General features: G+C 38.3%; 1 long non-coding RNA gene across 1 annotated transcript in view; it reads left to right on the top strand.

Moving 5' to 3' along the window:
* The first annotated feature begins 395 nt into the window (after positions 1 to 395).
* The window catches only part of LOC144578776 (uncharacterized), a 30,086-nt gene continuing 16,795 nt past the window's right edge, over positions 396 to 13,686 (top strand). The window contains exons 1-2 of the long non-coding RNA XR_013525178.1: positions 396 to 621; positions 13,025 to 13,083. This is a non-coding gene — a long non-coding RNA (uncharacterized LOC144578776). The remainder of the gene's footprint in view (positions 622 to 13,024; positions 13,084 to 13,686) is intronic.

The following is a 13,686-nucleotide window of genomic DNA, read 5'->3' as shown; positions in this document are numbered from 1 at the left end:
CTTGATGCCCTGCAGAGAATTGAGAGACACTTTGGAGAAAGTTATTAAAATTATAGAGCAGTTGAGTAATTCTAGTAACCCAGCACATTCCTAAATGCACTTTTGAAAAGGAGTTTATTGAAAAGAAATAGATCCTTTTCAAGCTCTAGGTTCTATCATACTATGAGGCAACATTTGGACAGTGTCCATGGTAATCTGTTAAGTAGTCCATGCTGCATTCATTTTAAATTGGTCTTTTTAAGAAGCATTAAATGGCTGCTCATAAACAGGACTGAGCAATTTCTGAGTGGGAGAAGATTCTTCAGTTCTTTACCCATGTGATCTGTAAAACTGATGTGGGCGTAGAACATTTCTGCCCAGAATATCATTATACATCACATGGGGATATTTTAGAATAAATATTTTCATTCTTTTCTCATAAAAAAATGTGTTTATTGCTAAAATCCTTTTGGAAAATGAACCAAAAAAATAGATTATTATTTTTCATTTTTCTTATAAAACCCTTCTCTGAAATGTCCCCATTCCAGCTCCTTTTAGAGGTTGTGACATCCAAGGATGGTTTCATAATGGCTGTGTTCTGGTGAGCTTTCCTGATTTCAGACTAGGTCTACATGACATGTGGTGAGTGCAACTCCACTAGATGTCTTTTTAAGTCTCTGGAAACTTAATTTTTTTTTTCTTCTTAGCCAGTTAGGCCTATTCAACAGGAATTTATTAAGAAAATTTTGGGTCATCTATAACGACAGGTTCTGGGGAGAAAATGATAAATATAATCTAGGACTCTCAAGGTGCTCCCAGAATGGTAAGGGAGGCATTTTCTAAGAAAGAGCCTAATTAAGTGAGATGATAATACAAAGGAGTTCTTTTCATGGCAATGTGGAAGCTTTACAGAAGGAATGATACAGGAGCTGAGGCCTGAGTGATGGATATGAATTTGTCATGTGACAGAGTATTATAGGGGGCATTAGAAAACATTCCAGGTTAAGTATTGAACGTATTAAAAGAAACCCAACTGCTGAATTTCCATTTTCAGAGCTAAGTAGTCACAATTCAAGACCTATTTATTATTTTTCCTCCTTTCTCAGTCACTATTCTAGTCTTGCCATTTTCTCTTCTCTCCTGTGCCTGATTGTCTTCCAAGGTCTTCTGAATCAAGCACTTCACTCACTAAAAATATAAGACATCCAGCCTAACAGAGAGCAACTCTCTTCTGCCTTGAGTTTATTATGCTGCCTTCTTTGTCTAGGACAAACTAATTTCTTGGTTTAGAGCTTTTTTGGCAGTGGGGTGAGGGGGCAGATTGGAAGCCAAAATAATGCTTTATATTCCCCAAAGCTACCTCAGCCTCTGTGTAACAGCCCAGGACAAACCCTCCACTCCCATAGGAAAGGCAAATCGTTTGGGTAATCTACAGTTCTGGACAGAGCTTATCCTAGGCTGTGTAACTTCAAGATGCTCACTTTACATCAAGGCTAGTTTGAAATTGGTCTCCATTTGCTTTTTCTTTCATGTTTTGAATTGTGAGTCATTGGGGTTTAAGTGCCCTTTAGATTTCTTAAAATGGCAAGTCAATAAAACCAGACCAAAACAAAAGAACACAAACCTCCAAAAAGCATGTTGTCTGGTGTTGCAACACACTTAGCCTTTTGTGTATAGGCATGGAGCAAAAGTGCTATGTTTGTAAACAGAAAGTGAAGATTTCTTGGAGTTAGGTAATGAAGGTATCAACAAGGGGCTAGAGCAAATATTCTTCTGAAAACATCAACCATATTCTGTTCTGTTTCATACTAGGTGAGACTGTAAATCTGCAGAAGTCAGAAAACAGCCTCCCTTCAGGCTCATGTGAAATGCTTAAAGAGGTCAGGTAGTACCAGTCTTAGTTACAAGTTATACAGCAAACAAGGCCAAATTGTGGTTTAATTCCTGCATGTGTGTTCTTGGTTCATGTTGATTTATGTAGAAAAAGGATGCAGTTAATGACCCCTGAGATGATCTATTCTTGTACTAACACCTGTTTTGTCTTTTGCATTGCAGAAATGATGCTCTCCTTTTGTCTAGGAGGTAATTTTCCTATGTGGTGTGAGAATAAAATTCTTTCTGTCCTTTTGGTTCTGGAGAACTTTCATATTTTTCCCTCTGTTCTCTTTAATTCCATAGTGTAATATAAACATGGGAAATGTGGTGTGCAGACCCTGGATTGATTGATATTATTTATGGTGATGTAGCAACTTTTTCAAGTCTCCTTTGTTTGGATGACTTTATCTTGTATGCTGTCTCAGACATTAATACTTTCAGTTGTGGCTCAGGAAGTTTTGCTTATTCTGTTCAATTGCTGCAGAAATGAGAGACATCAGACCCTAACTGGCAAGAGGCGTCTGAAGCCACTGGCTTCCATTGTCTTCCACTTTTTTGATTTCTTCTTTGCTACTGTACAAAGATTCTGTGATTGGGTAGACAATTCAGGTTAGTTCTACAAATATTTATCAAATGTATGTGAAAGACTCTGTATTAGGTGTGGGGGGCGCTGGGGAAGTGGAGGGAATAGCATTATGGGCAAAGATAAACAAGAATCTGTTCTTGTCTACAGGATCCTAACATTTTGAAGGGGAAATGTTGACTTATAAACAAGAAGGAATGAAAATGGTTTTATAATAGAAGCATAAGCACAGTGCTCTGGCAACCTAGAGAAAAGGAAAGCTTTAGAAAAGCCAATTTCCTTTGAGCTGTAAAAATCCTTACAAACTGGAACTCATTACTTCTAGCTTGATATATATTCTCTGGGGCTGTAATATGAATAGATCCAGCTTCATTTCACATGTATATTTCAAAATTGCTTCTGGTTTTGGATATTTGTGGCAAAGCATTTTATAGACTGTGCTGGTTCCAAAGGCCGGTAGTATGTAGATTAATAGTTTTGAGAAAGCAAAGTAGTTTAGAAAAAGCAAATTTTTCAAGTCTCCTTTGTTTGGATGACTTTATCTTGTATGCTGTCTCAGACATTAATACTTTCAGTTGTGGCTCAGGAAGTTTTGCTCATCCTTCCATTTCACTTCTTATTAAATATTGTATTTTCTTAATATGGAATACATGGATGAGCTTTAGGGAACCTATATACTCATTGTAAGTATATGCAAAAAATCTCTCTGTGTACTTTTGTTTTTGAGATAGAGTCTCGCTGTGTTGCTCAGACTGGAATCAGTGACCCCGTCTCAGCTCACTGCAACCTCAAGCGACTCTCCTGCCTCAGTCTCTTGAGTAGCTGGGATTACAGGGACCTACCACCAGGCCCTGCTATTTTCTTTTGTTTTTGTTTTTTGTATTTTTAGTAGAGACAGGGTTTCACCATGGTGGCAAGGCTGGCCTCAAACTCCTGACCTCAAATGATCTGCCCGCCTCAGCCTCCCAAAGTGCTGGGATTACAGGTGTGAGCCAGCATGCCTGACCTGCTATTATTATTTTTTGAGACCGAGTCTCCCTCTGTTGCCAAGGCTGGAGTGCAGTGGCATGATCTCGGCTCATTGCAACCTCTGCCTCCCAGGTTCAAGCAATTCTTATGCCTCAGCCTCTCAAGTAGCTGGGATTACAGGCGCCCACCACCACACCCAGCTAATTTTTGTATTTTTAGTGGAGACAGGGTTTTACCATGTTGGCCAGGCTGGTCTTGAACTTCTGACTTCAAGTGATCCTCTTTGCTTGGCCTCCCAAAGTGTTGGGCTTCAGGCATGAGCTACCATGTCTGGCCCTACATTTTTCTGGAGAGCACATTCTCTTCATCAGAGTCTCAAAAACACTCATGGACTATATGATGTAAAACTACATATGTTCTCCCTTCATGATTTTATTCACTCTAAGTATTTCAATGCTTACTAAATATTGATGACTTTAAAACCAGTATTTCTAGCCTAAACCTCCTCTGAGTTTTATTCTTACATATGTAAATGTTTACCAGCCATCTTTGCTTTTTTGCGCCAATAGCACAAACTCACCAATTTCAAGATTAAATTCATGATCTTTTCTTCTAAATCTTGCTGCTCACACATTTTCTGTCTTCATTGGTGCCACCAATATCTACTCAATTACCCAAGATAGAAAACTGAGGATCACTTTGCTGATTCTTGTGTGTCTTTTCAGACAACTCAAATATCACTTGCTTAAGGAAGCCCCTCTTGACCACCCAAGAGAGGGTGGCTGCTCTCTTTTGGGTTCCCATAGCACCCTGTACATATCTCCATCATTGTTCAGCCACATATTAATAATCTATTTATTTTTCTGTTTCCTTCATTAGTCTGTAAGCTTCTTGAGAGAAGTGACCCATCTCTTGTTTGGCTGTTGGCTTTGTAACTCAGCACTGAGCCCAGAGTCAAACACTCAGGAAATGCTTAGAAAAGAATTAATTAAGAGGATGAGCTAGGGGTATTCCATGACTCTCCATTGTATATGTCTGAATTTCCTGAAGTTCAGACATAGTAATAGTGAGTTAAAATATTCTGATTTCATGGCCCATGAAAGTGCAGAAGGAAGAAAGCTTTGTCCAGTGTGGTCTGCTAACATGAAATTATCGGACAAGTCAGACCTTAATGCTGATTCTGTTACTCAGTAGGAGGGGAATGCTAACTGTGTGGTAATAGCCTATATTCTAGGTATCCTTTTTAAACTTGAAAATCTTCCTCTCGGGAGAAAAAAATTCTGTAAAGTTAAACATTTAACTTTTTAAAAAGTAATGTTTCAGAATCAAGTAATTAATAATTCATAGCATCTTATGGCAATTTCTGTTAAATAGAAGTACAAAATTCCTGCATTCTGGTGGAAGCATAAAGGACAAGCATAGTAATACTTCACGTATTATTGTTTAAGATAGAAACGCTTTTAAAATAGGGACTAATTAAAAGGAATTAGTATATGTCTCTCTGTCCTTCACCTACCAAACCTCTTTTCAAGCCATTGTAGTGAGTTTTTTTGTTCCTTGCAGTCAAATGAATCAGAATTTTGTATCCTCTCCCCTCCTCCTGGGTTAAGAGCAAGGGAGTGCTCCCTCCTACTCTCTGCCATGTAAAAAGACTTGGGAGAAACTACGGTGTTTGTCAGAAGGGAAGCCTGACGTCTCACCCTGGCTGTTAGCTGAGCTATAGAATCCATCTGTTCTTGCAAAACCTTGAGAGCAGAGTCAAGAGTGCAGAGAGAGTCTAGAGAGAAGTCAAACTGTATCCTCTAGAGTCTGGACCTAGAGATCACGCCCTGGCTATAGCTTGGAAAATCTTAAAAGCAAGAGGCTTATGAAGAAGTCTTGAAGGTAGAGCAATGAAAGGCCACAGTGAGAGCATCGTATACATCCAGATTTTGAAGAGACAGAGGTTTTCTCATGGGCTAAATGGACACTCTGACAAGTTTACAGGTATCTTGAAAGTCCACTGCCTGAGAGATCTGATGGTCAGACAAGATGGTGTCAATAGACAAGCTGAATGGTGTACTGGAGCAGGGAATGAGGTGTGTAGTCTGGGAATGGTGTTGGAGATGCTGTGTGTGTGTGTGTGTGTGCATGTTTGTGTTTGTGTGTGTATGTTTTGGGTTGGGTTCTTTCTTCCTAATCCCATCCTCAGCCCCACTCCATCTCACTTCTTGAGAAGCTAGAAAAAGAAGCTAGCAGGTTGGGCACAGGGCCTTATGCCTGTAATCCCTGCACAGGTGGGTGGGAGGGTGAGGGGGGTGGATCACTTGAGGTAAGGAGTTTGAGACCAGCCTGGTCAACATGGTGAAACCCCATCTCTACTAAAAATACAAAAAATTAGCTGGGCATGGTGGTACACATCTGTAATTGCAGCTATGGAAGCTGAGGCAGGAGAATCACTTAAACCAGGGAGGCAGGGGTTACAGCGAGCTGAGATCATGCCACTGCACTCCAGCCTGGGTGACAGAGCCAGACTCTGTTTCAAAAAAAAAGAAAGAAAGAAAGAAAGAAGGAAAGAAAAGAAAAAGAAGTTAGCAATGGGACAGGCAAAGGAATAAGGATGACCTAGCTAAAAAGCTGCTATCTTTGTCTGTTTGTGCTACTATAACAAAATACTTGAGAATGGGTAACATAAGGAAAACCAAAATTTATTTATTTATCATATTTCCAGATGCAGAGAGGTCCAAGATCAAGGGACTGGGAGATTCAGTGTCTGGTGAGGGCTCTGTCTCTGCTTCCAGGATGATGCTTTGAATGCTGTGTCCTCACTTGACAGAAGGACAAAAAGGGAGGAACAGCTCCCCCATACCACTTTTTATAACAGCACCCATCACCTCCTGAAGACTTCACCTCTTAATACCGTCACATTGGGATTACATATCAACATATGAATTTTGAAGGACACATTTAGCCCATAGCAGCTGTGTTACTGAAATGATCAGGTTATCTGTTGTGCTCAATGCTATGGAGGCCCTTCCAGGCCTCCTTTTCACCTAATGCATCAATCTGTCATCTTCTATAAGAGGTTGCTGCTAATAGCTCACAGCTTTCCTGTGCTGCTGAGAATTGTGCTTGGCCAAGTAGGAGCCATCTCACCCAGGAAGCCATGAATGCCCCCTTAGTAAACCAAAGACATCTAGTATTTTATAGGAATGGTCAAATTTCTTCTGCTGCTGGCATAGGATGTTAAAACTGTTAGAAGCATTTTGGGGGCTGTATATTCCTAGCAATCATGAACTAAAAACATCTCAACAAAATATATTTTCTAAAAAGTCTGTTTGAAACAATGAAAGAGCTACCAAAGTAACTAAAACTTGAGTGGCCAAGGTCTTGGAGAGAAGAAAAGTGCACAGAGGATGTGATTTTCAGGGATGATTTTCCCTTTAAGGCATTTGCCAATTCCAAAGCAGCAGCAGAGAGGCTGAGAAATTGAGCAGCAATTGATGGCTGAAAGTTCAAGGAGGCAAAAGAACTCCTGGTGGTCTCATCGGCTAGTGGACAAAAACTGGAATTCAGAGCCAGCTCAAGGAGGGCGATCTTGGCAAACCCTCCAGGGTTTTAACTAGGACTTTGGATCTGCTACTCCATAGGAGTAAGGGTGTACTAGAAATAGACCAGCCCCACAAGGCTGAGCACAGATATAAATCAGTTCATTCTCAAGTCAGGGTAAGATGATCTTTCCTTACCCTGTCAGAAGCAAAAGTAAATGCTGTCTTGAAGAAGTTGACATTATCCAGAATCCCAAATGACTTTTCAAACTTTTATATATCATGTGTGTCATTTAATAAAAAGTTACCAGGGCACTGGTAGAATGGTGAACTAAAACCGTCTGTACAAAATGTACTTTCTAAAAAGTCTGTTTGAAACAATTTGAGAAAGGCTTAATGTTTCTGAAAACCATGAGGAAAAAAACAGTAAAAACAGACTTGGAGGAGATCCAGGTATTGAAATTATCTTACATAAACTTCATAAATATGATAAAAATATAAAGCAAGATAGAGAATTTAAGAGAACAAAAAGCTTTTAAAAATCAAAAAGGAATTCTAGAAATGAAAACAACAGACATTAATAACTCCATAGATAGGTTTAATAGCCGACCAAAACCAAAACCAAAAAACCAAAACCCGATAAATAAAGAATTGGAGACAAACTAGATGTTTTTGTATGCAGAACAAGGACAAAGATGGTCTTTTAATGAAAACTTTTTTTAAATGTGCAAACTTACAAAAGGTTGTTCCTTTGTAGAAAATATTAATTATTAAATAATAGTAATCATGCCAGTAAGTAATGAAATGGATGGTGATACTCGATGCTTCTCCTTCCATCCCTCTGATGACAATCATAAGCTTCTAATGCCAAAAACATTAAAAGTTTGTCACACTAGAGACTTTAAGAAGCCCATGAGGTCAAGAGTTATGCTATGGCATTAGTTACTGTGCTCTGATCATGGTAGTCTAACATAGCGTGTTAACACAAATAAGTGTCATAGATCAATCACAAGAGCTAAATTTAGGAAATTAAGGAGCTCATTTATTCCTCCCATAGCCCTACCATAGCTTTAACCTCCAAGACAAACTACCACCTCATCAGCTGCAAAATACTGCTGGCTTCTATTGGAAATGCAAAATGTTTCCTTGATGTTAGGATGAAGGGCTGCGTTTGTAATGTTGTGCTCATAAAACAAACTTCATTCTTTCTCAAGTAATTGGCTTCCTGCTGACAGGAGCTCTAAAGAGATGTCTGACAAGAGTTTGAATTGGTGTGTTAGTGCCTTTCTTATGTATTTCTCTCCATGCTCTGTTTATATTTCCTCCTGTTAGCACACTCTTCTTCACTTGGTAAAAATGAGTTTGGGTTTCTAATGTCTCCTTGCATAGACTTGTTAGTGATCTGTAGTTGTGTAGTGTTCTAATGACAGTACAACTGTAAAATTTGTGGTTAGGCTAGAACATATTAAATCATAATGCTCTGGTCTGAGCAGCCCCAAATGTCCCTAGGATTTTGACGCCAGAACAGGTTTTCTTTTTCTGGTATCCTTTTGTTTGTGCTGAAAGACTCACTTGGATTTTATAAGATGCAAAAGACAGTTCTATTTTCGGTGTCCTGCCCTTTAACCTAGTATAGAACACAATTTGAATGTTCTTTCGGAGGACAGATCAAACCTACTTCTCATAAGTCATGTTGAACAATGAGAACACATGGACACAGGGAAGGGAACATCATACACCGGGGCCTATTGGGGGGTGGGGGCTAGGGGAGGGGTAGCAGAAGGTAGGAGGATAGGGGAGCAATAGCATTAGGAAAAATACCTAATGTAGATGGCAGGGGGATGGATGCAGCAAACCACCATAGCACATGTATACATATGTAACAAACCTGCATGTTCTGCACATGTACCTTGGAACTTAAAGTATAATAATAAAAAAAAAGTGATTGCTTTGGGGGAAAACATTCCAGATCCTAAAGTGCTGAAACTGAGGTGGTTCTGAGGCACATACTAGTAGGTAACTAAATCAGAATGAAAACATTTCTGAAGATGACTGTCATGTCGAAGCAATGATGGAGGTGCTGAAATTCCTTGGTATCAGGGTCACTTGGTGGAGTCAGGGCTCAGTGATGCTCTGGCTGATATAATGAATGAGAGAATTTAGAAATAAGTTTTTGCATCCATCCTTAGAATAACACTCCCTCCTCATTCCCACACATTCCCAAGCCATGGGGTAGGATTACCGTGACAAAATGAGTTCCTATCAAACTCTTTAAAGACTAGAGGAAGGAAATCTGAAATATCTTCTGCCTTCTATTTATCAGTTTGGAAAGCTTACATTTAAAGTATCTGACTGTAATGCAGATTTTAAATATATAAAGTAAAACAGCAGTGTGAGAGATTCAAGTGCATAAAGGCAGGACTGAATTTCATGAAAATCAGTTGGGATGCCTTATTAAGAGCATATTGTCTTAACAATGTAAAGGTCTAAATTCCAAGCTTCCTTTTCCCATTTTCTTGTCCTATGTCCAAATTAAAGCAAATCACTTGATTTTCCTGGGCTGCTTCTTCATGTGTAACATGAAGGGTTTGGAAAAGTGTTAAAGAGCCCATGAGCCTGTGAATTATGTGTAGGGTATAATCAGACTTGGATTCGTGTGTTATAAGAAACCAACATATTTAGGCAGGGTTGATAGTCTAAATATTTACCAACCCTATAGTATAAGTACTCACCAATCAAAATGGAGGCTTGCTGTAAACAGCCAGTAGCTCTGCCCCTGTGCATGTTAGGCAAATATCAACTACACTTTTGGGAATGCAACCCTGGACTCAAATTGTTGAAGGAAAAAAACCTTAGGATTCACCAGTCCACCTTCCTGATTTTACACACTGTTGCATCCTCTGTTAAAGAAGAACATTGTGATACTAAAAAATTACAGCAGAAAGATGACACAAATTCATGAAGACTTAGGTACATAAATGGATATCCCAATAAATGTCATAGATTATTATAATAATGGCATTAATGAATCACACCTCCTTGTATCTACACCCTCTATTAATCCTCTCTCACGTTAACTCTTGGCTCAGCCATGTGAGCCTACATGGTTTTGGTGATAATGGGACATTAGCAAATGTGACACAAGCAGAGGCTCAACAAATGCTTGCTCATTAGTGTTTACCCTTTCTTTTGTTACTTTGGGATCATAGCCACCAATAGGAGACGACTTCTGGCCTCCTGGTGACATATGGCCCAACTGACAGCCAGCACCCACCCACCAGACTTGTGAGTGAGGATTAGACTAACAAATACCATTTGAGCTGACAGATGACTATGGCAACATGAGTGACCCCAGGTGACATCAGAAAAGATACTACCCATCTGAGCTCAGCCCAAACTGCTGACCCACAGAATCAGAGCAAGTTATTTAGTGGTTACATAATCCACTAAATATTGGGGTTTGATTCACTGCAACAGATACTTGACATAAAAAGAGAAGGATCTATAAGTTGGGGAGGGACACGCTGAAGGGGAAGTTGATGTGAGGGAAGATGGTGGTGATCTCTTCCACCATTTTCTTAATTGAAGTTGGGATCAAGGATTTCTGTCCAGTTACTATGAACAGGTCTTTTCCTTCCCAGATTGACCAAAGAGCTCCTTCTTATTCATCTTTCTGGTCAAGCACACTTAGTTTCAGGAAAAACTCACTAGTTGAGTCCTAAGCACTCTCAGCAAAGAAATACAGATGGAATTTCCTGCTTCCATTTCCCTTTCAGAATGTGACAAGAAACAGCTGTTCTGGTCTTTTCTTGTTGATTCAGCAGCAAAAATATTCATGGAATACTATGAGAATAAACAGAGTTCTTGGGACAAGGTAAAGAAGATAAGATCTAAAAATGACTGAAAAACATTTTTCCAAATGTCCATGTACAACCTGCAACCTTCCTGCTTTCAACACTACTTTGATATAATTAAAAAACCCAATTGTATCATTGTGCTAAAGCTTCTGAAACTGTCCCTTTGGCAACCACAGGTCAAAGAGTTCATATAAAACAAAGCCTTGAGGACTTCCGCTTTTTGTCATAAATCACTCTAAAACTAGACATATATATATGAGGCAACTGTTTTTAAGTATCAAACAAGCAGCACAATTCCTAAGAGAAGGGAAAGACTCTCTCAATGTTCATCTCACTCTGTGCCTAATATTCCAGCTGTAGCACAGGAAGCTGGAGTTTCATGCAAAACATGGTGGTCCAGCTGAGCTGAAGAGGCAGGATAAGAGGTCAGGGCTGCTCAAGTGGTAGGTAGCTGCATATAGGGCAGTGAGGAGGAAAGAATTGTGCTGGGTCATGAGAGATGGAGAGAGACATCTTTATAGGAGTTCCCATGAGTTCTTGACTGTTGATTGAGATGTATAGGTGTGGGGCCAGATCATACAGGGCATGCTGCTGTGGGGCTGAGATTTAGAACAGAGACACAAGACGGAACATCACTGGAAGGTGCTGGAGCTCTGGCCAGCCTGAGGAGAGAGTTCTTATGAATACTGTATTGTTTGTTGTCCACTGCTAATACAGACATACCTGAGACTGGGTAATTTATAAAGGAAAGAGGCTTAATTGACTCACAGTTCTGTATGGCTGGGGAGGCTTCAGGAAACGTACAATCATGGTGGAAGGGGAAGCAAACAGGTCCTTCTTTACGTGGCAGCAAGAAGGAGCAGTGCTGAGCAAACAGGGTAAAAGCCCTTATTAAACCATCAGATCTCATGAGAACTCACTAGCATGAGAAAAGCATGGGGAGACCACCCTCATAATCTAATTACTTCCCACAAGGTTCTTCTCCCAACATGTGTGGGGATTACAATTCAGATTACAATTTGAATTACAATTCAAGATAAGATTTGGGGACACAGAGCCAGACCATGTCAATGCCCCAGGCATTCATCTGAGGCACCTGAAAGGTCACACTTTAGAATAAAGGATCATGTCTTGCAGTAGGTCCTACTCTGCACCTACGTTGATAAAGCCTAGAAAATCAAGCTTTGACAAGATTTGCAGAGGAGACAGAATTTGGAGATTGAGTATACTAAGTTGTGGGAATGAGAAATAGCACTTTCCACAGGCTAATAAGTTCAAATTTACTATCCAATACTTAAATTGTCAAGGGTATCACAAGAAGAAAAATTAATAAACTAATATCTTTGATTAACAAAGATGCAAAAATTAAAAAATTTAGCAAATCAAAACCAGTAATACATAAAAAAGGTAGGATGTCATGCACAAATCAGACTGATCTTAGGAATATAAGACTAGTTTAACATTTGAAAACTAATATATGTAATTAACTACCCTAACAAAAGAGAAAAGAATAATAATATGATAATCTCTCAATAAATACCAAAAAATTGACAAAATTTAACACCCACATATGATAAAATCGTTAGCAAATTAAGAATAAAAAGGAATGTTCTAAAACCAATAAAGAGCTTATTCAATATATCTATAGCAAATATCATAGTTAATAGTGAAACATCGAATGCTTTTCTCTTAGATTGGGAACAGGGCAAGGATGTCTGATCTCACCTCTTTCATTCAGTGCTATACTGGAAGTGCTAGCCAGTGGAATAAAGCAAGACAAGGGAATAAAAGGGATAAAGATAAGAAGGAAGAAGTGAGCCTGTCTCAGTTCACAAATGCCATAATTATCTATTTTGAAAAGTCAAGAACTCTACAAAATACAAACAAAAAACACAATTAGAATTAATGAATAAATTTAGTAATGCCTCAGGATAAATCCAATTTAAAAAAACCTGTATGTCCATACATTAGCAACAAACAATTATTTTAAAAAGTAGTGTTTAGTATACAATACTAAAACTAAAAAACATATAATACTTTTAAATAAATATAACAAGTCATAAAAGTCTTTTGTATTGAAAACAACAAACAACTCTGAGAGAAATTTAAAAAATTCTAAATAAAGAGATATATCATGTGTATTGGTTGACAGTCTCAATATTGTTGACTTTTTTTTCTAAATTAAGATATAGATTCAATGCAATCCCAACCATTTTATTTTCTTTTTTTTGCAGAAATGAAGGAGCTGATTCTAATGTTTGCACACAAATGCCAAAGACCTGGAATAATCAAGGTAATTTTAAACAAGAGAAATAATGTGAAGGACTTATACTATCTGGTTTCAAATCTTACCATAAGTGTAAAAGTAATCAATTCTATTAGAATCAAGTATGGAATTGTCAGAAGGACAGACATATAAGCAATGGGATAAAACAGAATGTAGAAATAGAGCCACCCATATATGATTAATCCATTTTGACAAAGGCAGCAAGATAATTTAATAGAAAAGGAACAACTTTTTAAACAAATAATACAGAAAAAACTTGATAACGTTTTGAAAAAATAAATATTTACTCCTACTCTCTACTACACAGAAAAATTAAATTAAAATGGATGAGAGATCTAAATATTAAAGCTAAAACTAGCAAACTTCTAGAAAGCAAAGTGGAAGAAAATCTGTGTCAAGTTAGAATAGAAAAAGATTTTCTAGATAGAATGCAAAAAGGAATCATCAACTTTAAAAAGGACAATTTGAACTTCATCAAAATAAAAATCTTCAAGTACACTGTTAAAGGCAATCATAGACTGAAAAAAAAATGCAATGGATATTTCCAACCAATAACTTGTAGTCAGAATATACCACAAACCTTTACAACTCAACAATAAGAATCAAGTC

The sequence above is a fragment of the Callithrix jacchus genome, chromosome 1, assembly GCF_049354715.1.
Source record: "Callithrix jacchus isolate 240 chromosome 1, calJac240_pri, whole genome shotgun sequence".
Taxonomy (NCBI): Eukaryota; Metazoa; Chordata; class Mammalia; order Primates; family Cebidae; genus Callithrix; species Callithrix jacchus.
Note: the sequence above shows the minus strand (reverse complement) of the source record. Positions and strands in the feature narration are given on the sequence as shown.